The sequence below is a fragment of the Pleurodeles waltl genome, chromosome 2_1 (assembly GCF_031143425.1).
Source record: "Pleurodeles waltl isolate 20211129_DDA chromosome 2_1, aPleWal1.hap1.20221129, whole genome shotgun sequence".
Taxonomy (NCBI): Eukaryota; Metazoa; Chordata; class Amphibia; order Caudata; family Salamandridae; genus Pleurodeles; species Pleurodeles waltl.
In genome coordinates, this window is record NC_090438.1 from 498,863,778 (window position 1) to 498,884,624 (window position 20,847).

A 20,847-nucleotide genomic window follows, 5' to 3' on the forward strand; every position below is an offset into this window, starting at 1 on the left:
CCTAGCGCCCGCAACAGGAAACACCCCAAAGCGGAACGTGGACACATCCAAAATTTCGGAAGAAAACAGAGGTGTTTTTTGTGAAGTGCCTACCTGTAGATTTTGGCCTCTAGCTCAGCCGGCACCTAGGGAAACCTACCAAACCTGTGCATTTCTAATAACTAGAGACCTAGGGGAATCCAAGGAGGGTTGACTTGAGGGGCTCGGACCAGGTTCTGTTACCCAGAATCCTTTGCAAACCTCAAAATGTGGCTAAAAAAACACATGTTCCTCACATTTCTGTGGCAGAAAGTTCTGGAATCTGAGAGGAGCCACAAATTTCCTTCCACCCAGCGTTCCCCCAAGTCACCCAATAAAAATGATACCTCACTTGTGTGTGTAGGCCTAGCCCCGCGACAGGAAATGCCCTAAAATGTAACGTGGACACATCCCATTTTTTGAAAGAAAACAGTGCCTACCTTTAGATTTTGGCCTGTAGCTCTGCGGGCACCTAGGGAAACCTATTAAACCTGTGCATTTCTGAAAACTAGAGGCCTAGGGGAATCCAAGGAGGGGTGACTTGCGGGGCTCGGACCAGGTTCTGTTACCCAGAATCCCTTGCAAACCTCAAAATTTGGCTAAAAAAACACATGTTCCTCACATTTCTGTGGCAGAAAGTTCTGGAATCTGGGAGGAGCCACAAATTTCCTTCCACCCAGCGTTCCCCCAAGTCTCCCGATAAAAATGATACCTCACATGTGTGGGTAGGCCTAGCGCCCGCAACAGGAAACACCCCAAAGCGCAACGTGGACACATCCAAAATTTCGGAAGAAAACAGAGGTGTTTTTTGTGAAGTGCCTACCTGTAGATTTTGGCCTCTAGCTCAGCCGGCACCTAGGGAAACCTACCAAACCTGTGCATTTCTGAAAACTAGAGACCTAGGGGAATCCAAGGAGGGTTGACTTGAGGGGCTCGGACCAGGTTCTGTTACCCAGAATCCTTTGCAAACCTCAAAATGTGGCTAAAAAAACACATGGTCCTCACATTTCTGTGGCAGAAAGTTCTGGAATCTGAGAGGAGCCACAAATTTCCTTCCACCCAGCGTTCCACCAAGTTTCCTGATAAAAATGATACCTCACTTGAGTGGGTAGGCCTAGCGCCCGCGACAGGAAACACCCCAAAGCGCAACGTGGACTCATCCAAAATTTTGGAAGAAAACAGAGGTGTTTTTTGCGAAGTGCCTACCTGTAGATTTTGGCCTCTAGCTCAGCCGGCACCTAGGGAAACCTACCAAACCTGTGCATTTCTGAAAACTAGAGACCTAGGGGAATCCAAGATGGGGTGACTTGCGGGGCTCTGACCAGGTTCTGTTACCCAGAATCCTTTGCAAACCTCAAAATTTGGCTAAAAAAACACATGGTCCTCACATTTCTGTGGCAGAAAGTTCTGGAATCTGAGAGGAGCCACAAATTTCCTTCCACCCAGCGTTCACCCAAGTCTCCCGATAAAAATGATACCTCACTTGTGTGGGTAGGCCTAGCGGCCGCGACAGGTGACACCCCAAAGCGCAACGTGGACACATCCAAAAGTTTGGAAGAAAACAGAGGTGTTTTTTGCGAAGTGCCTACCTGTAGATTTTGGCCTTTAGCTCAGCCGGCACCTAGGGAAACCTACCAAACCTGTGCATTTCTGAAAACTAGAGACCTAGGGGAATCCAAAATGGGGTGACTTGCGGGGTCTGACCAGGTTCTGTTACCCAGAATCCTTTGCAAACCTCAAAATTTGGCTAAAAAAACACATGGTCCTCATATTTCTGTGGCAGAAAGTTCTGGAATCTGAGAGGAGCCACAAATATCCTTCCACCCAGCGTTCCCTCAAGTCTCCTGATAAAAATGATACCTCACTTGTGTGGGTAGGCCTAGCGCCCGCGATAGGAAACGCCCCAAAGCGCAACGTGGACACATCCAAATTTTTGGAAGAAAACAGAGGTGTTTTTTGTGAAGTGCCTACCGGTAGATTTTGGCCTCTAGCTCAGCCGGCACCTAGGGAAACCTACCAAACCTGTGCATTTATGAAAACTATAGACCTAGGGGAATCCAAGGAGGGGTGACTTGCGGGGCTCGGACCAGGTTCTGTTACCCAGAATCCTTTGCAAACCTCAAAATTTGGATAAAAAAAAACATGTTCCTCACATTTCTGTGGCAGAAAGTTCTGGAATCTGAGAGGAGCCACAAATTTCCTTCCACCCAGCGTTCCCCCAAGTCACCCAATAAAAATGATACCTCACTTGTGTGGGTAGGCCTAGCCCCGCGACAGGAAATGCCCAAAAATGTAACGTGGACACATCCCATTTTTTGAAAGAAAACAGTGCCTACCTGTAGATTTTGGCCTGTAGCTCTGCGGGCACCTAGGGAAACCTATTAAACCTGTGCATTTCTGAAAACTAGAGGCCTAGGGGAATCCAAGGAGGGGTGACTTGCGGGGCTCGGACCAGGTTCTGTTACCCAGAATCCTTTGCAAACCTCAAAAGTTGGCTTAAAAAACACATGTTCCTCACATTTCTGTGGCAGAAAGTTCTGGAATCTGAGAGGAGCCACAAATTTCCTTCCACCCAGCGTTCCCCCAAGTCTCCTGATAAAAATGATACCTCACTTGTGTGGGTATTCCTAGCGCCCGCAACAGGAAACGCCCCAAAGCGCAACGTGGACACATCCAAAATTTTGGAAGAAAACAGAGGTGTTTTTTGCGAAGTGCCTACCTGTAGATTTTGGCCTCTAGCTCAGCCGGCACCTACTGAAACCTACCAAACCTGTGCATTTCTGAAAACTAGAGACCTAGGGGAATCCAAGGAGGGTTGACTTGAGGGGCTCGGACCAGGTTCTGTTACCCAGAATCCTTTGCAAACCTCAAAATGTGGCTAAAAAAACACATGTTCCTCACATTTCTGTGGCAGAAAGTCCTGGAATCTGAGAGGAGCCACAAATTTCCTTCCACCCAGCGTTCCCCCAAGTCTCCCGATAAAAATGATACCTCACTTGTGTGGGTAGGCCTAGCCCCCGCGACAGGAAATGCCCCAAAACGCAACGTGGACACATCCCATTTTTTGAAAGAAAACAGTGCCTACCTGTAGATTTTGGCCTGTAGCTCAGCAGGCACCTAGGGAAACCTACCAAACCTGTGCATTTCTGAAAACTAGAGACCTAGGGGAATCCAAGGAGGGGTGACTTGCGGGGCTCGGACCAGATTCTGTTACCCAGAATCCTTTGCAAACCTCAAAATTTGGCTAAAAAAACACATGGTCCTCACATTTCTGTGGCAGATAGTTCTGGAATCTGAGAGGAGCCACAAATTTCCTTCCACCCAGCGTTCACCCAAGTCTCCCGATAAAAATGATACCTCACTTGTGTGGGTAGGCGTAGCGCCCGCGACAGGACACACCCCAAAGCGCAACGTGGACACATCCAAAATTTTTGAAGAAAACAGAGGTGTTTTTTGCCAAGTGCCTACCTGTAGATTTTGGCCTCTAGCTCAGCCGGCACCTAGGGAAAGCTACAAAACCTGTGCATTTCTCCAAACTAGAGACCTAGGGGAATCCAAGATGGGGTGACTTGCGGGGCTCGGACCAGGTTCTGTTACCCAGAATACTTTGCAAACCTCAAAATTTGGCTAAAAAAACACATGGTCCTCACATTTCTGTGGCAGAAAGTTCTGGAATCTGAGAGGAGCCACAAATTTCCTTCCACCCAGCGTTCCCCCAAGTCTCCCGATAAAAATGATACCTCACTTGTGTGGGTAGGCCTAGCGCCCGCGACAGGAAGCGCCCCAAAGCACAACGTGGACACATCCAAAATTTTGGAAGAAAACAGAGGTGTTTTTTGCGAAGTGCCTACCTGTAGATTTTGGCCTTTAGCTCAGCCGGCACCTAGTGAAACCTACCAAACCTGTGCATTTCTGAAAACTAGAGACCTAGGGGAATCCAAAATGGGGTGACTTGCGGGGCTCTGACCAGGTTCTGTTACCCAGAATCCTTTGCAAACCTCAAAATTTGGCTAAAAAAACACATGGTCCTCATATTTCTGTGGCAGAAAGTTCTGGAATCTGAGAGGAGCCACAAATATCCTTCCACCCAGCGTTCCCTCAAGTCTCCTGATAAAAATGATACCTCACTTGTGTGGGTAGGCCTAGCGCCCGCGATAGGAAACGCCCCAAAGCGCAACGTGGACACATCCAAATTTTTGGAAGAAAACAGAGGTGTTTTTTGTGAAGTGCCTACCGGTAGATTTTGGCCTCTAGCTCAGCCGGCACCTAGGGAAACCTACCAAACCTGTGCATTTATGAAAACTATAGACCTAGGGGAATCCAAGGAGGGGTGACTTGCGGGGCTCGGACCAGGTTCTGTTACCCAGAATCCTTTGCAAACCTCAAAATTTGGCTAAAAAAACACATGTTCCTCACATTTCTGTGGCAGAAAGTTCTGGAATCTGAGAGGAGCCACAAATTTCCTTCCACCCAGCGTTCCCCCAAGTCACCCAATAAAAATGATACCTCACTTGTGTGGGTAGGCCTAGCCCCGCGACAGGAAATGCCCAAAAATGTAACGTGGACACATCCCATTTTTTGAAAGAAAACAGTGCCTACCTGTAGATTTTGGCCTGTAGCTCTGCGGGCACCTAGGGAAACCTATTAAACCTGTGCATTTCTGAAAACTAGAGGCCTAGGGGAATCCAAGGAGGGGTGACTTGCGGGGCTCGGACCAGGTTCTGTTACCCAGAATCCCTTGCAAACCTCAAAATTTGGCTAAAAAAACACATGTTCCTCACATTTCTGTGGCAGAAAGTTCTGGAATCTGGGAGGAGCCACAAATTTCCTTCCACCCAGCGTTCCCCCAAGTCTCCCGATAAAAATGATACCTCACATGTGTGGGTAGGCCTAGCGCCCGCAACAGGAAACACCCCAAAGCGGAACGTGGACACATCCAAAATTTCGGAAGAAAACAGAGGTGTTTTTTGTGAAGTGCCTACCTGTAGATTTTGGCCTGTAGCTCAGCCGGCACCTAGGGAAACCTACCAAACCTGTGCATTTCTAATAACTAGAGACCTAGGGGAATCCAAGGAGGGTTGACTTGAGGGGCTCGGACCAGGTTCTGTTACCCAGAATCCTTTGCAAACCTCAAAATGTGGCTAAAAAAACACATGTTCCTCACATTTCTGTGGCAGAAAGTTCTGGAATCTGAGAGGAGCCACAAATTTCCTTCCACCCAGCGTTCCCCCAAGTCACCCAATAAAAATGATACCTCACTTGTGTGTGTAGGCCTAGCCCCGCGACAGGAAATGCCCTAAAATGTAACGTGGACACATCCCATTTTTTGAAAGAAAACAGTGCCTACCTTTAGATTTTGGCCTGTAGCTCTGCGGGCACCTAGGGAAACCTATTAAACCTGTGCATTTCTGAAAACTAGAGGCCTAGGGGAATCCAAGGAGGGGTGACTTGCGGGGCTCGGACCAGGTTCTGTTACCCAGAATCCCTTGCAAACCTCAAAATTTGGCTAAAAAAACACATGTTCCTCACATTTCTGTGGCAGAAAGTTCTGGAATCTGGGAGGAGCCACAAATTTCCTTCCACCCAGCGTTCCCCCAAGTCTCCCGATAAAAATGATACCTCACATGTGTGGGTAGGCCTAGCGCCCGCAACAGGAAACACCCCAAAGCGCAACGTGGACACATCCAAAATTTCGGAAGAAAACAGAGGTGTTTTTTGTGAAGTGCCTACCTGTAGATTTTGGCCTCTAGCTCAGCCGGCACCTAGGGAAACCTACCAAACCTGTGCATTTCTGAAAACTAGAGACCTAGGGGAATCCAAGGAGGGTTGACTTGAGGGGCTCGGACCAGGTTCTGTTACCCAGAATCCTTTGCAAACCTCAAAATGTGGCTAAAAAAACACATGGTCCTCACATTTCTGTGGCAGAAAGTTCTGGAATCTGAGAGGAGCCACAAATTTCCTTCCACCCAGCGTTCCACCAAGTTTCCTGATAAAAATGATACCTCACTTGAGTGGGTAGGCCTAGCGCCCGCGACAGGAAACACCCCAAAGCGCAACGTGGACTCATCCAAAATTTTGGAAGAAAACAGAGGTGTTTTTTGCGAAGTGCCTACCTGTAGATTTTGGCCTCTAGCTCAGCCGGCACCTAGGGAAACCTACCAAACCTGTGCATTTCTGAAAACTAGAGACCTAGGGGAATCCAAGATGGGGTGACTTGCGGGGCTCTGACCAGGTTCTGTTACCCAGAATCCTTTGCAAACCTCAAAATTTGGCTAAAAAAACACATGGTCCTCACATTTCTGTGGCAGAAAGTTCTGGAATCTGAGAGGAGCCACAAATTTCCTTCCACCCAGCGTTCACCCAAGTCTCCCGATAAAAATGATACCTCACTTGTGTGGGTAGGCCTAGCGGCCGCGACAGGTGACACCCCAAAGCGCAACGTGGACACATCCAAAAGTTTGGAAGAAAACAGAGGTGTTTTTTGCGAAGTGCCTACCTGTAGATTTTGGCCTTTAGCTCAGCCGGCACCTAGGGAAACCTACCAAACCTGTGCATTTCTGAAAACTAGAGACCTAGGGGAATCCAAAATGGGGTGACTTGCGGGGTCTGACCAGGTTCTGTTACCCAGAATCCTTTGCAAACCTCAAAATTTGGCTAAAAAAACACATGGTCCTCATATTTCTGTGGCAGAAAGTTCTGGAATCTGAGAGGAGCCACAAATATCCTTCCACCCAGCGTTCCCTCAAGTCTCCTGATAAAAATGATACCTCACTTGTGTGGGTAGGCCTAGCGCCCGCGATAGGAAACGCCCCAAAGCGCAACGTGGACACATCCAAATTTTTGGAAGAAAACAGAGGTGTTTTTTGTGAAGTGCCTACCGGTAGATTTTGGCCTCTAGCTCAGCCGGCACCTAGGGAAACCTACCAAACCTGTGCATTTATGAAAACTATAGACCTAGGGGAATCCAAGGAGGGGTGACTTGCGGGGCTCGGACCAGGTTCTGTTACCCAGAATCCTTTGCAAACCTCAAAATTTGGCTAAAAAAACACATGTTCCTCACATTTCTGTGGCAGAAAGTTCTGGAATCTGAGAGGAGCCACAAATTTCCTTCCACCCAGCGTTCCCCCAAGTCACCCAATAAAAATGATACCTCACTTGTGTGGGTAGGCCTAGCCCCGCGACAGGAAATGCCCAAAAATGTAACGTGGACACATCCCATTTTTTGAAAGAAAACAGTGCCTACCTGTAGATTTTGGCCTGTAGCTCTGCGGGCACCTAGGGAAACCTATTAAACCTGTGCATTTCTGAAAACTAGAGGCCTAGGGGAATCCAAGGAGGGGTGACTTGCGGGGCTCGGACCAGGTTCTGTTACCCAGAATCCTTTGCAAACCTCAAAAGTTGGCTAAAAAAACACATGTTCCTCACATTTCTGTGGCAGAAAGTTCTGGAATCTGAGAGGAGCCACAAATTTCCTTCCACCCAGCGTTCCCCCAAGTCTCCTGATAAAAATGATACCTCACTTGTGTGGGTATTCCTAGCGCCCGCAACAGGAAACGCCCCAAAGCGCAACGTGGACACATCCAAAATTTTGGAAGAAAACAGAGGTGTTTTTTGCGAAGTGCCTACCTGTAGATTTTGGCCTCTAGCTCAGCCGGCACCTACTGAAACCTACCAAACCTGTGCATTTCTGAAAACTAGAGACCTAGGGGAATCCAAGGAGGGTTGACTTGAGGGGCTCGGACCAGGTTCTGTTACCCAGAATCCTTTGCAAACCTCAAAATGTGGCTAAAAAAACACATGTTCCTCACATTTCTGTGGCAGAAAGTCCTGGAATCTGAGAGGAGCCACAAATTTCCTTCCACCCAGCGTTCCCCCAAGTCTCCCGATAAAAATGATACCTCACTTGTGTGGGTAGGCCTAGCCCCCGCGACAGGAAATGCCCCAAAACGCAACGTGGACACATCCCATTTTTTGAAAGAAAACAGTGCCTACCTGTAGATTTTGGCCTGTAGCTCAGCAGGCACCTAGGGAAACCTACCAAACCTGTGCATTTCTGAAAACTAGAGACCTAGGGGAATCCAAGGAGGGGTGACTTGCGGGGCTCGGACCAGATTCTGTTACCCAGAATCCTTTGCAAACCTCAAAATTTGGCTAAAAAAACACATGGTCCTCACATTTCTGTGGCAGATAGTTCTGGAATCTGAGAGGAGCCACAAATTTCCTTCCACCCAGCGTTCACCCAAGTCTCCCGATAAAAATGATACCTCACTTGTGTGGGTAGGCGTAGCGCCCGCGACAGGACACACCCCAAAGCGCAACGTGGACACATCCAAAATTTTTGAAGAAAACAGAGGTGTTTTTTGCCAAGTGCCTACCTGTAGATTTTGGCCTCTAGCTCAGCCGGCACCTAGGGAAAGCTACAAAACCTGTGCATTTCTCCAAACTAGAGACCTAGGGGAATCCAAGATGGGGTGACTTGCGGGGCTCGGACCAGGTTCTGTTACCCAGAATACTTTGCAAACCTCAAAATTTGGCTAAAAAAACACATGGTCCTCACATTTCTGTGGCAGAAAGTTCTGGAATCTGAGAGGAGCCACAAATTTCCTTCCACCCAGCGTTCCCCCAAGTCTCCCGATAAAAATGATACCTCACTTGTGTGGGTAGGCCTAGCGCCCGCGACAGGAAGCGCCCCAAAGCACAACGTGGACACATCCAAAATTTTGGAAGAAAACAGAGGTGTTTTTTGCGAAGTGCCTACCTGTAGATTTTGGCCTTTAGCTCAGCCGGCACCTAGTGAAACCTACCAAACCTGTGCATTTCTGAAAACTAGAGACCTAGGGGAATCCAAAATGGGGTGACTTGCGGGGCTCTGACCAGGTTCTGTTACCCAGAATCCTTTGCAAACCTCAAAATTTGGCTAAAAAAACACATGGTCCTCATATTTCTGTGGCAGAAAGTTCTGGAATCTGAGAGGAGCCACAAATATCCTTCCACCCAGCGTTCCCTCAAGTCTCCTGATAAAAATGATACCTCACTTGTGTGGGTAGGCCTAGCGCCCGCGATAGGAAACGCCCCAAAGCGCAACGTGGACACATCCAAATTTTTGGAAGAAAACAGAGGTGTTTTTTGTGAAGTGCCTACCGGTAGATTTTGGCCTCTAGCTCAGCCGGCACCTAGGGAAACCTACCAAACCTGTGCATTTATGAAAACTATAGACCTAGGGGAATCCAAGGAGGGGTGACTTGCGGGGCTCGGACCAGGTTCTGTTACCCAGAATCCTTTGCAAACCTCAAAATTTGGCTAAAAAAACACATGTTCCTCACATTTCTGTGGCAGAAAGTTCTGGAATCTGAGAGGAGCCACAAATTTCCTTCCACCCAGCGTTCCCCCAAGTCACCCAATAAAAATGATACCTCACTTGTGTGGGTAGGCCTAGCCCCGCGACAGGAAATGCCCAAAAATGTAACGTGGACACATCCCATTTTTTGAAAGAAAACAGTGCCTACCTGTAGATTTTGGCCTGTAGCTCTGCGGGCACCTAGGGAAACCTATTAAACCTGTGCATTTCTGAAAACTAGAGGCCTAGGGGAATCCAAGGAGGGGTGACTTGCGGGGCTCGGACCAGGTTCTGTTACCCAGAATCCCTTGCAAACCTCAAAATTTGGCTAAAAAAACACATGTTCCTCACATTTCTGTGGCAGAAAGTTCTGGAATCTGGGAGGAGCCACAAATTTCCTTCCACCCAGCGTTCCCCCAAGTCTCCCGATAAAAATGATACCTCACATGTGTGGGTAGGCCTAGCGCCCGCAACAGGAAACACCCCAAAGCGGAACGTGGACACATCCAAAATTTCGGAAGAAAACAGAGGTGTTTTTTGTGAAGTGCCTACCTGTAGATTTTGGCCTCTAGCTCAGCCGGCACCTAGGGAAACCTACCAAACCTGTGCATTTCTAATAACTAGAGACCTAGGGGAATCCAAGGAGGGTTGACTTGAGGGGCTCGGACCAGGTTCTGTTACCCAGAATCCTTTGCAAACCTCAAAATGTGGCTAAAAAAACACATGTTCCTCACATTTCTGTGGCAGAAAGTTCTGGAATCTGAGAGGAGCCACAAATTTCCTTCCACCCAGCGTTCCCCCAAGTCACCCAATAAAAATGATACCTCACTTGTGTGTGTAGGCCTAGCCCCGCGACAGGAAATGCCCTAAAATGTAACGTGGACACATCCCATTTTTTTAAAGAAAACAGTGCCTACCTTTAGATTTTGGCCTGTAGCTCTGCGGGCACCTAGGGAAACCTATTAAACCTGTGCATTTCTGAAAACTAGAGGCCTAGGGGAATCCAAGGAGGGGTGACTTGCGGGGCTCGGACCAGGTTCTGTTACCCAGAATCCCTTGCAAACCTCAAAATTTGGCTAAAAAAACACATGTTCCTCACATTTCTGTGGCAGAAAGTTCTGGAATCTGGGAGGAGCCACAAATTTCCTTCCACCCAGCGTTCCCCCAAGTCTCCCGATAAAAATGATACCTCACATGTGTGGGTAGGCCTAGCGCCCGCAACAGGAAACACCCCAAAGCGCAACGTGGACACATCCAAAATTTCGGAAGAAAACAGAGGTGTTTTTTGTGAAGTGCCTACCTGTAGATTTTGGCCTCTAGCTCAGCCGGCACCTAGGGAAACCTACCAAACCTGTGCATTTCTGAAAACTAGAGACCTAGGGGAATCCAAGGAGGGTTGACTTGAGGGGCTCGGACCAGGTTCTGTTACCCAGAATCCTTTGCAAACCTCAAAATGTGGCTAAAAAAACACATGGTCCTCACATTTCTGTGGCAGAAAGTTCTGGAATCTGAGAGGAGCCACAAATTTCCTTCCACCCAGCGTTCCACCAAGTTTCCTGATAAAAATGATACCTCACTTGAGTGGGTAGGCCTAGCGCCCGCGACAGGAAACACCCCAAAGCGCAACGTGGACTCATCCAAAATTTTTGAAGAAAACAGAGGTGTTTTTTGCGAAGTGCCTACCTGTAGATTTTGGCCTCTAGCTCAGCCGGCACCTAGGGAAACCTACCAAACCTGTGCATTTCTGAAAACTAGAGACCTAGGGGAATCCAAGATGGGGTGACTTGCGGGGCTCTGACCAGGTTCTGTTACCCAGAATCCTTTGCAAACCTCAAAATTTGGCTAAAAAAACACATGGTCCTCACATTTCTGTGGCAGAAAGTTCTGGAATCTGAGAGGAGCCACAAATTTCCTTCCACCCAGCGTTCACCCAAGTCTCCCGATAAAAATGATACCTCACTTGTGTGGGTAGGCCTAGCGGCCGCGACAGGTGACACCCCAAAGCGCAACGTGGACACATCCAAAAGTTTGGAAGAAAACAGAGGTGTTTTTTGCGAAGTGCCTACCTGTAGATTTTGGCCTTTAGCTCAGCCGGCACCTAGGGAAACCTACCAAACCTGTGCATTTCTGAAAACTAGAGACCTAGGGGAATCCAAAATGGGGTGACTTGCGGGGTCTGACCAGGTTCTGTTACCCAGAATCCTTTGCAAACCTCAAAATTTGGCTAAAAAAACACATGGTCCTCATATTTCTGTGGCAGAAAGTTCTGGAATCTGAGAGGAGCCACAAATATCCTTCCACCCAGCGTTCCCTCAAGTCTCCTGATAAAAATGATACCTCACTTGTGTGGGTAGGCCTAGCGCCCGCGATAGGAAACGCCCCAAAGCGCAACGTGGACACATCCAAATTTTTGGAAGAAAACAGAGGTGTTTTTTGTGAAGTGCCTACCGGTAGATTTTGGCCTCTAGCTCAGCCGGCACCTAGGGAAACCTACCAAACCTGTGCATTTATGAAAACTATAGACCTAGGGGAATCCAAGGAGGGGTGACTTGCGGGGCTCGGACCAGGTTCTGTTACCCAGAATCCTTTGCAAACCTCAAAATTTGGCTAAAAAAACACATGTTCCTCACATTTCTGTGGCAGAAAGTTCTGGAATCTGAGAGGAGCCACAAATTTCCTTCCACCCAGCGTTCCCCCAAGTCACCCAATAAAAATGATACCTCACTTGTGTGGGTAGGCCTAGCCCCGCGACAGGAAATGCCCAAAAATGTAACGTGGACACATCCCATTTTTTGAAAGAAAACAGTGCCTACCTGTAGATTTTGGCCTGTAGCTCTGCGGGCACCTAGGGAAACCTATTAAACCTGTGCATTTCTGAAAACTAGAGGCCTAGGGGAATCCAAGGAGGGGTGACTTGCGGGGCTCGGACCAGGTTCTGTTACCCAGAATCCTTTGCAAACCTCAAAAGTTGGCTAAAAAAACACATGTTCCTCACATTTCTGTGGCAGAAAGTTCTGGAATCTGAGAGGAGCCACAAATTTCCTTCCACCCAGCGTTCCCCCAAGTCTCCTGATAAAAATGATACCTCACTTGTGTGGGTATTCCTAGCGCCCGCAACAGGAAACGCCCCAAAGCGCAACGTGGACACATCCAAAATTTTGGAAGAAAACAGAGGTGTTTTTTGCGAAGTGCCTACCTGTAGATTTTGGCCTCTAGCTCAGCCGGCACCTACTGAAACCTACCAAACCTGTGCATTTCTGAAAACTAGAGACCTAGGGGAATCCAAGGAGGGTTGACTTGAGGGGCTCGGACCAGGTTCTGTTACCCAGAATCCTTTGCAAACCTCAAAATGTGGCTAAAAAAACACATGTTCCTCACATTTCTGTGGCAGAAAGTCCTGGAATCTGAGAGGAGCCACAAATTTCCTTCCACCCAGCGTTCCCCCAAGTCTCCCGATAAAAATGATACCTCACTTGTGTGGGTAGGCCTAGCCCCCGCGACAGGAAATGCCCCAAAACGCAACGTGGACACATCCCATTTTTTGAAAGAAAACAGTGCCTACCTGTAGATTTTGGCCTGTAGCTCAGCAGGCACCTAGGGAAACCTACCAAACCTGTGCATTTCTGAAAACTAGAGACCTAGGGGAATCCAAGGAGGGGTGACTTGCGGGGCTCGGACCAGATTCTGTTACCCAGAATCCTTTGCAAACCTCAAAATTTGGCTAAAAAAACACATGGTCCTCACATTTCTGTGGCAGATAGTTCTGGAATCTGAGAGGAGCCACAAATTTCCTTCCACCCAGCGTTCACCCAAGTCTCCCGATAAAAATGATACCTCACTTGTGTGGGTAGGCGTAGCGCCCGCGACAGGACACACCCCAAAGCGCAACGTGGACACATCCAAAATTTTTGAAGAAAACAGAGGTGTTTTTTGCCAAGTGCCTACCTGTAGATTTTGGCCTCTAGCTCAGCCGGCACCTAGGGAAAGCTACAAAACCTGTGCATTTCTCCAAACTAGAGACCTAGGGGAATCCAAGATGGGGTGACTTGCGGGGCTCGGACCAGGTTCTGTTACCCAGAATACTTTGCAAACCTCAACATTTGACTAAAAAAACACATGTTCCTCACATTTCTGTGGCAGAAAGTTCTGGAATCTGAGAGGAGCCACAAATTTCCTTCCACCCAGCGTTCCCCCTAGTCTCCCGATAAAAATGATACCTCACTTGTGTGGGTAGGCCTAGCGCCCACGACACGACACACCCCAAAGCGCAACGTGGACACATCCAAAATTTTTGAAGAAAACAGAGGCTTTTTATGCGAAGTGCCTACCTGTAGATTTTGGCCTCTAGCTCAGCCGGCACCTAGGGAAACCTACCAAACCTGTGCATTTCTGAAAACTAGAGACCTAGGGGAATCCAAGATGGGGTGACTTGCGGGGCTCGGACCAGGTTCTGTTACCCAGAATCCTTTGCAAACCTCAAAATGTGGCTAAAAAAACACATGGTCCTCACATTTCTGTGGCAGAAAGTTCTGGAATCTAAGAGGAGCCACAAATTTCCTTCCACCCAGCGTTCCACCAAGTTTCCTGATAAAAATGATACCTCACTTGAGTGGGTAGGCCTAGCGCCCGCGACAGGAAACACCCCAAAGCGCAACGTGGACTCATCCAAAATTTTGGAAGAAAACAGAGGTGTTTTTTGCGAAGTGCCTACCTGTAGATTTTGGCCTCTAGCTCAGCCGGCACCTAGGGAAACCTACCAAACCTGTGCATTTCTGAAAACTAGAGACCTAGGGGAATCCAAGATGGGGTGACTTGCGGGGCTCTGACCAGGTTCTGTTACCCAGAATCCTTTGCAAACCTCAAAATTTGGCTAAAAAAACACATGGTCCTCACATTTCTGTGGCAGAAAGTTCTGGAATCTGAGAGGAGCCACAAATTTCCTTCCACCCAGCGTTCACCCAAGTCTCCCGATAAAAATGATACCTCACTTGTGTGGGTAGGCCTAGCGGCCGCGACAGGTGACACCCCAAAGCGCAACGTGGACACATCCAAAAGTTTGGAAGAAAACAGAGGTGTTTTTTGCGAAGTGCCTACCTGTAGATTTTGGCCTCTAGCTCAGCCGGCACCTAGGGAAACCTACCACACCTGTGCATTTCTGAAAACTAGAGACCTAGGGGAATCCAAGGAGGGGTGACTTGCGGGGCTCGGACCAGATTCTGTTACCCAGAATCCTTTGCAAACCTCAAAATTTGGCTAAAAAAACACATGGTCCTCACATTTCTGTGGCAGATAATTCTGGAATCTGAGAGGAGCCACAAATTTCCTTCCACCGAGCGTTCACCCAAGTCTCCCGATAAAAATGATACCTCACTTGTGTGGGTAGGCCTAGCGCCCGCGACAGGACACACCCCAAAGCGCAACGTGGACACATCCAAAATTTTTGAAGAAAACAGAGGTGTTTTTTGCCAAGTGCCTACCTCTAGATTTTGGCCTCTAGCTCAGCCGGCACCTAGGGAAACCTACCAAACCTGTGCTTTTCTCTAAACTAGAGACCTAGGGGAATCCAAGATGGGGTGACTTGCGGGGCTCGGACCTGGTTCTGTTACCCAGAATACTTTGCAAACCTCCAAATTTGGCTAAAAAAACACATGGTCCTCACATTTCTGTGGCAGAAAGTTCTGGAATCTGAGAGGAGCCACAAATTTCCTTCCACCCAGCGTTCCCCCAAGTCTCCCGATAAAAATGATACCTCACTTGTGTGGGTAGGCCTAGCGCCCGCGACAGGAAACGCCCCAAAGCACAACGTGGACAAATCAAAAATTTTGTAAGAAAACAGAGGTGTTTTTTGCGAAGTGCCTACCTGTAGATTTTGGCCTCTAGCTCAGCCGGGACCTAGGGAAACCTACCAAACCTGTGCATTTCTGAAAACTAGAGACCTAGGGGAATCCAAAATGGGGTGACTTGCGGGGCTCTGACCAGGTTCTGTTACCCAGAATCCTTTGCAAACCTCAAAATTTGGCTAAAAAAACACATGGTCCTCACATTTCTGTGGCAGAAAGTTCTGGAATCTGAGAGGAGCCACAAATTTCCTTCCACCCAGCGTTCCCTCAAGTCTCCTGATAAAAATGATACCTCACTTGTGTGGGTAGGCCTAGCGCCCGCGACAGGAAACGCCCCAAAGCGCAACGTGGACACATCCAAATTTTTGGAAGAAAACAGAGGTGTTTTTTGGGAAGTGCCTACCGGTAGATTTTGGCTTCTAGCTCAGCCGGCACCTAGGGAAACCTACCAAACCTGTGCATTTATGAAAACTATAGACCTAGGGGAATCCAAGGAGGGGTGACTTGCGGGGCTCGGACCAGGTTCTGTTACCCAGAATCCTTTGCAAACCTCAAAATTTGGCTAAAAAAACACATGTTCCTCACATTTCTGTGGCAGAAAGTTCTGGAATCTGAGAGGAGCCACAAATTTCCTTCCACCCAGCGTTCCCCCAAGTCACCCAATAAAAATGATACCTCACTTGTGTGGGTAGGCCTAGCCCCGCGACAGGAAATGCCCTAAAATGCAACGTGGACACATCCCATTTTTTTAAAGAAAACTGTGCCTACCTGTAGATTTTGGCCTGTAGCTCAGCCGGCACCTAAGGAAACCTATTAAACCTGTGCATTTCTGAAAACTAGAGGCCTAGGGGAATCCAAGGAGGGGTGACTTGCGGGGCTCGGACCAGGTTCTGTTACCCAGAATCCCTTGCAAACCTCAAAATTTGGCTAAAAAAACACATGTTCCTCACATTTCTGTGGCAGAAAGTTCTGGAATCTGAGAGGAGCCACAAATTTCCTTCCACCCAGCGTTCCCCCAAGTCTCCCGATAAAAATGATACCTCACATGTGTGGGTAGGCCTAGCGCCCGCAACAGGAAACACCCCAAAGCGCAACGTGGACACATCCAAAATTTCGGAAGAAAACAGAGGTGTTTTTTGTGAAGTGCCTACCTGTAGATTTTGGCCTCTAGCTCAGCCGGCACCTAGAGAAACCTACCCAACCTGAGCATTTCTGAAAACTAGAGACCTAGGGAAATCCAAGGAGGGGTGACTTGAGGGGCTCGGACCAGGTTCTGTTACCCAGAATCCTTTGCAAACCTCAAAATGTGGCTAAAAGAACACATGTTCCTCACATTTCTGTGGCAGAAAGTTCTGGAATCTGAGAGGAGCCACAAATTTCCTTCCACCCAGCGTTCCCCCAAGTCTCCCGATAAAAATGATACCTCACTTGTGTGGGTAGGCCGGGCCCCCGCGACAGGAAATGCCCCAAAACGCAACGTGGACACATCCCATTTTTTGAAAGAAAACAGTGCCTACCTGTAGATTTTGGCCTGTAGCTCAGCCGGCACCTAGGGAAACCTATTAAATCTGTGCATTTCTGAAAACTAGAGGCCTAGGGGAATCCAAGGAGGGGTGACTTGCGGGGCTCGGACAAGGTTCTGTTACCCAGAATCCTTTGCAAACCTCAAAAGTTGGCTAAAAAAACACATGTTCCTCACATTTCTGTGGCAGAATGTTCTGGAATCTGAGAGGAGCCACAAATTTCCTTCCACCCAGCGTTCCCCCAAGTCTCCTGATAAAAATGATACCTCACTTGTGTGGGTAGGCCTAGCGCCCGCAACAGGAAACGCCCCAAAGCGCAACGTGGACACATCCAAAATTTGGGAAGAAAACAGAGGTGTTTTTTGCGAAGTGCCTACCTGTAGATTTTGGCCTCTAGCTCAGCCGGCACCTACTGAAACCTACCAAACCTGTGCATTTCTGAAAACTAGAGACCTAGGGGAATCCAAGGAGGGGTGACTTACGGGGCTCGGACCAGGTTCTGTTACCCAGAATCCTTTGCAAACCTCAACATTTGGCTAAAAAAACACATGTTCCTCACATTTCTGTGGCAGAAAGTTCTGGAATCTGAGAGGAGCCACAAATGTCCTTCCACCCAGCGTTCCCCCTAGTCTCCCGATAAAAATGATACCTCACTTGTGTGGGTAGGCCTAGCGCCCGCGACACGACACACCCCAAAGCGCAACGTGGACACATCCAAAATTTTGGAAGAAAACAGAGGTTTTTTTTGCGAAGTGCCTACCTGTAGATTTTGGCCTCTAGCTCAGCCGGCACCTAGGGAAACCTACCAAACCTGTGCATTTCTGAAAACTAGAGACCTAGGGGAATCCAAGATGGGGTGACTTGCGGGGCTCGGACCAGGTTCTGTTACCCAGAATCCTTTGCAAACCTCAAACTTTGGCTAAAAAAACACATGTTCCTCACATTTCTGTGGCAGAAAGTTCTGGAATCTGATAGGAGCCACAAATTTCCTTCCACCCAGCGTTCCCCCAAGTCTCCTGATAAAAATTATACCTCACTTGTGTGGGTAGGCCTAGCGCCCGCGACAGGAAACGCCCCAAAGCGCAACGTGGACACATCCAAATTTTTGGAAGAAAACAGAGGTGTTTTTTGCGAAGTGCCTACCTTTAGATTTTGGCCGCTAGCTCAGCCGGCACCTAGGGAAACCTACCAAACCTGTGCATTTCTGAAAACTAGAGACCTAGGGGAATCCAAGAAGGGGTAACTTGCGGGGCTCGGACCAGGTTCTGTTACCCAGAATCCTTTGCAAACCTCAAAATGTGTCAAAAAAAACACATGTTCCTCACATTTCTGTGGCAGAAAGTTCTGGAATCTGAAAGGAGCCACAAATTTCCTTCCACCCAGCGTTCACCCAAGTCTCCCGATAAAAATGATACCTCACTTGTGTGGGTAGGCGTAGCGCCCGCGACAGGACACACCCCAAAGCGCAACGTGGACACATCCAAAATTTGGGAAGAAAACAGAGGTGTTTTTTGCGAAGTGCCTACCTGTAGATTTTGGCCTCTAGCTCAGCCGGCACCTACTGAAACCTACCAAACCTGTGCATTTCTGAAAACTAGAGACCTAGGGGAATCCAAGGAGGGGTGACTTACGGGGCTCGGACCAGGTTCTGTTACCCAGAATCCTTTGCAAACCTCAACATTTGGCTAAAAAAACACATGTTCCTCACATTTCTGTGGCAGAAAGTTCTGGAATCTGAGAGGAGCCACAAATGTCCTTCCACCCAGCGTTCCCCCTAGTCTCCCGATAAAAATGATACCTCACTTGTGTGGGTAGGCCTAGCGCCCGCGACACGACACACCCCAAAGCACAACGTGGACACATCCAAAATTTTGGAAGAAAACAGAGGTTTTTTTTGCGAAGTGCCTACCTGTAGATTTTGGCCTCTAGCTCAGCCGGCACCTAGGGAAACCTACCAAACCTGTGCATTTCTGAAAACTAGAGACCTAGGGGAATCCAAGATGGGGTGACTTGCGGGGCTCGGACCAGGTTCTGTTACCCAGAATCCTTTGCAAACCTCAAACTTTGGCTAAAAAAACACATGTTCCTCACATTTCTGTGGCAGAAAGTTCTGGAATCTGATAGGAGCCACAAATTTCCTTCCACCCAGCGTTCCCCCAAGTCTCCTGATAAAAATTATACCTCACTTGTGTGGGTAGGCCTAGCGCCCGCGACAGGAAACGCCCCAAAGCGCAACGTGGACACATCCAAATTTTTGGAAGAAAACAGAGGTGTTTTTTGCGAAGTGCCTACCTTTAGATTTTGGCCGCTAGCTCAGCCGGCACCTAGGGAAACCTACCAAACCTGTGCATTTCTGAAAACTAGAGACCTAGGGGAATCCAAGAAGGGGTAACTTGCGGGGCTCGGACCAGGTTCTGTTACCCAGAATCCTTTGCAAACCTCAAAATGTGTCAAAAAAAACACATGTTCCTCACATTTCTGTGGCAGAAAGTTCTGGAATCTGAAAGGAGCCACAAATTTCCTTCCACCCAGCGTTCCCCCAAGTCTCCCGATAAAAATGATACTTCACTTGTGTGGGTAGGCCTAGCCCCTGCGACAGGAAATGCCCCAAAATGCAACGTGGACACATCCCATTTTTAGAAAGAAAACAGTGCCTACCTGTGGATTTTGGCCTGTAGCTCAGCCGGCACCTATGGAAACCTACCAACCCTGTGCATTTTTGAAAACTAAAGACCTTGGGGAATCCAAGATGGGGTGACTTGTTGGGCTCGGACTAGGTTCTGTTACCCAGAATCCTTTGCAAACCTCAAAATTTGGCTAAAAAAACACATGTTCCTCGCAGAAAGTTCTGGAATCTGAGAGGAGCCACGAATTTCCTTCCACCCAGCATTCCCCCAAGTCTCCCGATAAAAATGATACCTTACTTGTGTGGGTGGGCCAGGTGCCTGCAGCAGAATAAGGCCCCAAACTTGACGAGATAGAAGGGATAGCACAGCGAGTTTATAAGGGCATATTCTTTTATACATCTTTAGACGGACTCTGCTTTGGGGACCCACATAAGTGAGGTGTCATTTTACTTGGGAGACTGAGGGGAAAACTGGGGAGTAGGAATTTTGTGCTGGAGCAGTGATCCTACTAAGAAAAGTCAGGAAAATATGCTTTTTTATGCAAATTTTGAGGTTTACAGAGGAGTCTGGGTAAGAAAATGTTAGGGAAGCCACGCAAGCCACACCTCCCTGGACTCCTTGGGGTGTCTAGTTTAGAAAAAGTTCCGCAACCTGACCCCAAACAGCCACAGGGGAAGTACTCTCATCATGGATGGTCGATAGCATGTACACATCCCTCCTGTCTGAAAATTTCAGAGCTAGCAGCTCATTATTCCGCAAGGCACTGCACTGTCCCCTCTCAAGTTTTTTACAGACAAGCTCCCTTGGATAGCCTTTCCGGTTAGAACGGATTGTGCCACAAGCAACAGTGTCCACCCTAAACAACTCCTTGAACATCTGCACTCCAGTGTAGAAATTATCTACGTACAAATGGTGACCTTTGTTAAACAGCCGTCTAGCAAGTTCCCACACAATTTTTCGCTAACTCCAAAAGTGGCCGGACAACCAGGAGGGTCAATACTGGAATCCCTACCAGTGTAGACCCGGAAATTATACACATATCCTGAACTGCTTTCTGACAGCAGATACAATTTAATACCATATCGTGCCCTCTTACTAGGAATGTACTGCTTAAAAACTAAACGCCCCTTGAAAAGGACCAAAGACTCATCCAAACTTATCTCTTTGCCTGGAACATAGACCTCTGAAAACCGATCCACAAAATGATCAAGGACAGGCCTAATCTTAAAAAGGCGGTCACAATCAGGGTGATCTCGTGGCAAGGCTAAAGCATTGTCTACAAAATGCAGCATACGAAGAAGAAGCAAATACCGATTACGTGTCATAGTTGCAGGAAATATAGCAGTTGCCATCCAGGGACTAGTAGACCAATAAGAAGCCAGTGACGGCTTCCTGATCAACCCCATCAAAAAAGACAAACCTAAAAACCTTTTCATCTCTTCCAGATATGTGTGAACCCAATGAGTAGCTCTAGACTGAGGCTTAAGTCTGGCAGCGTTGTC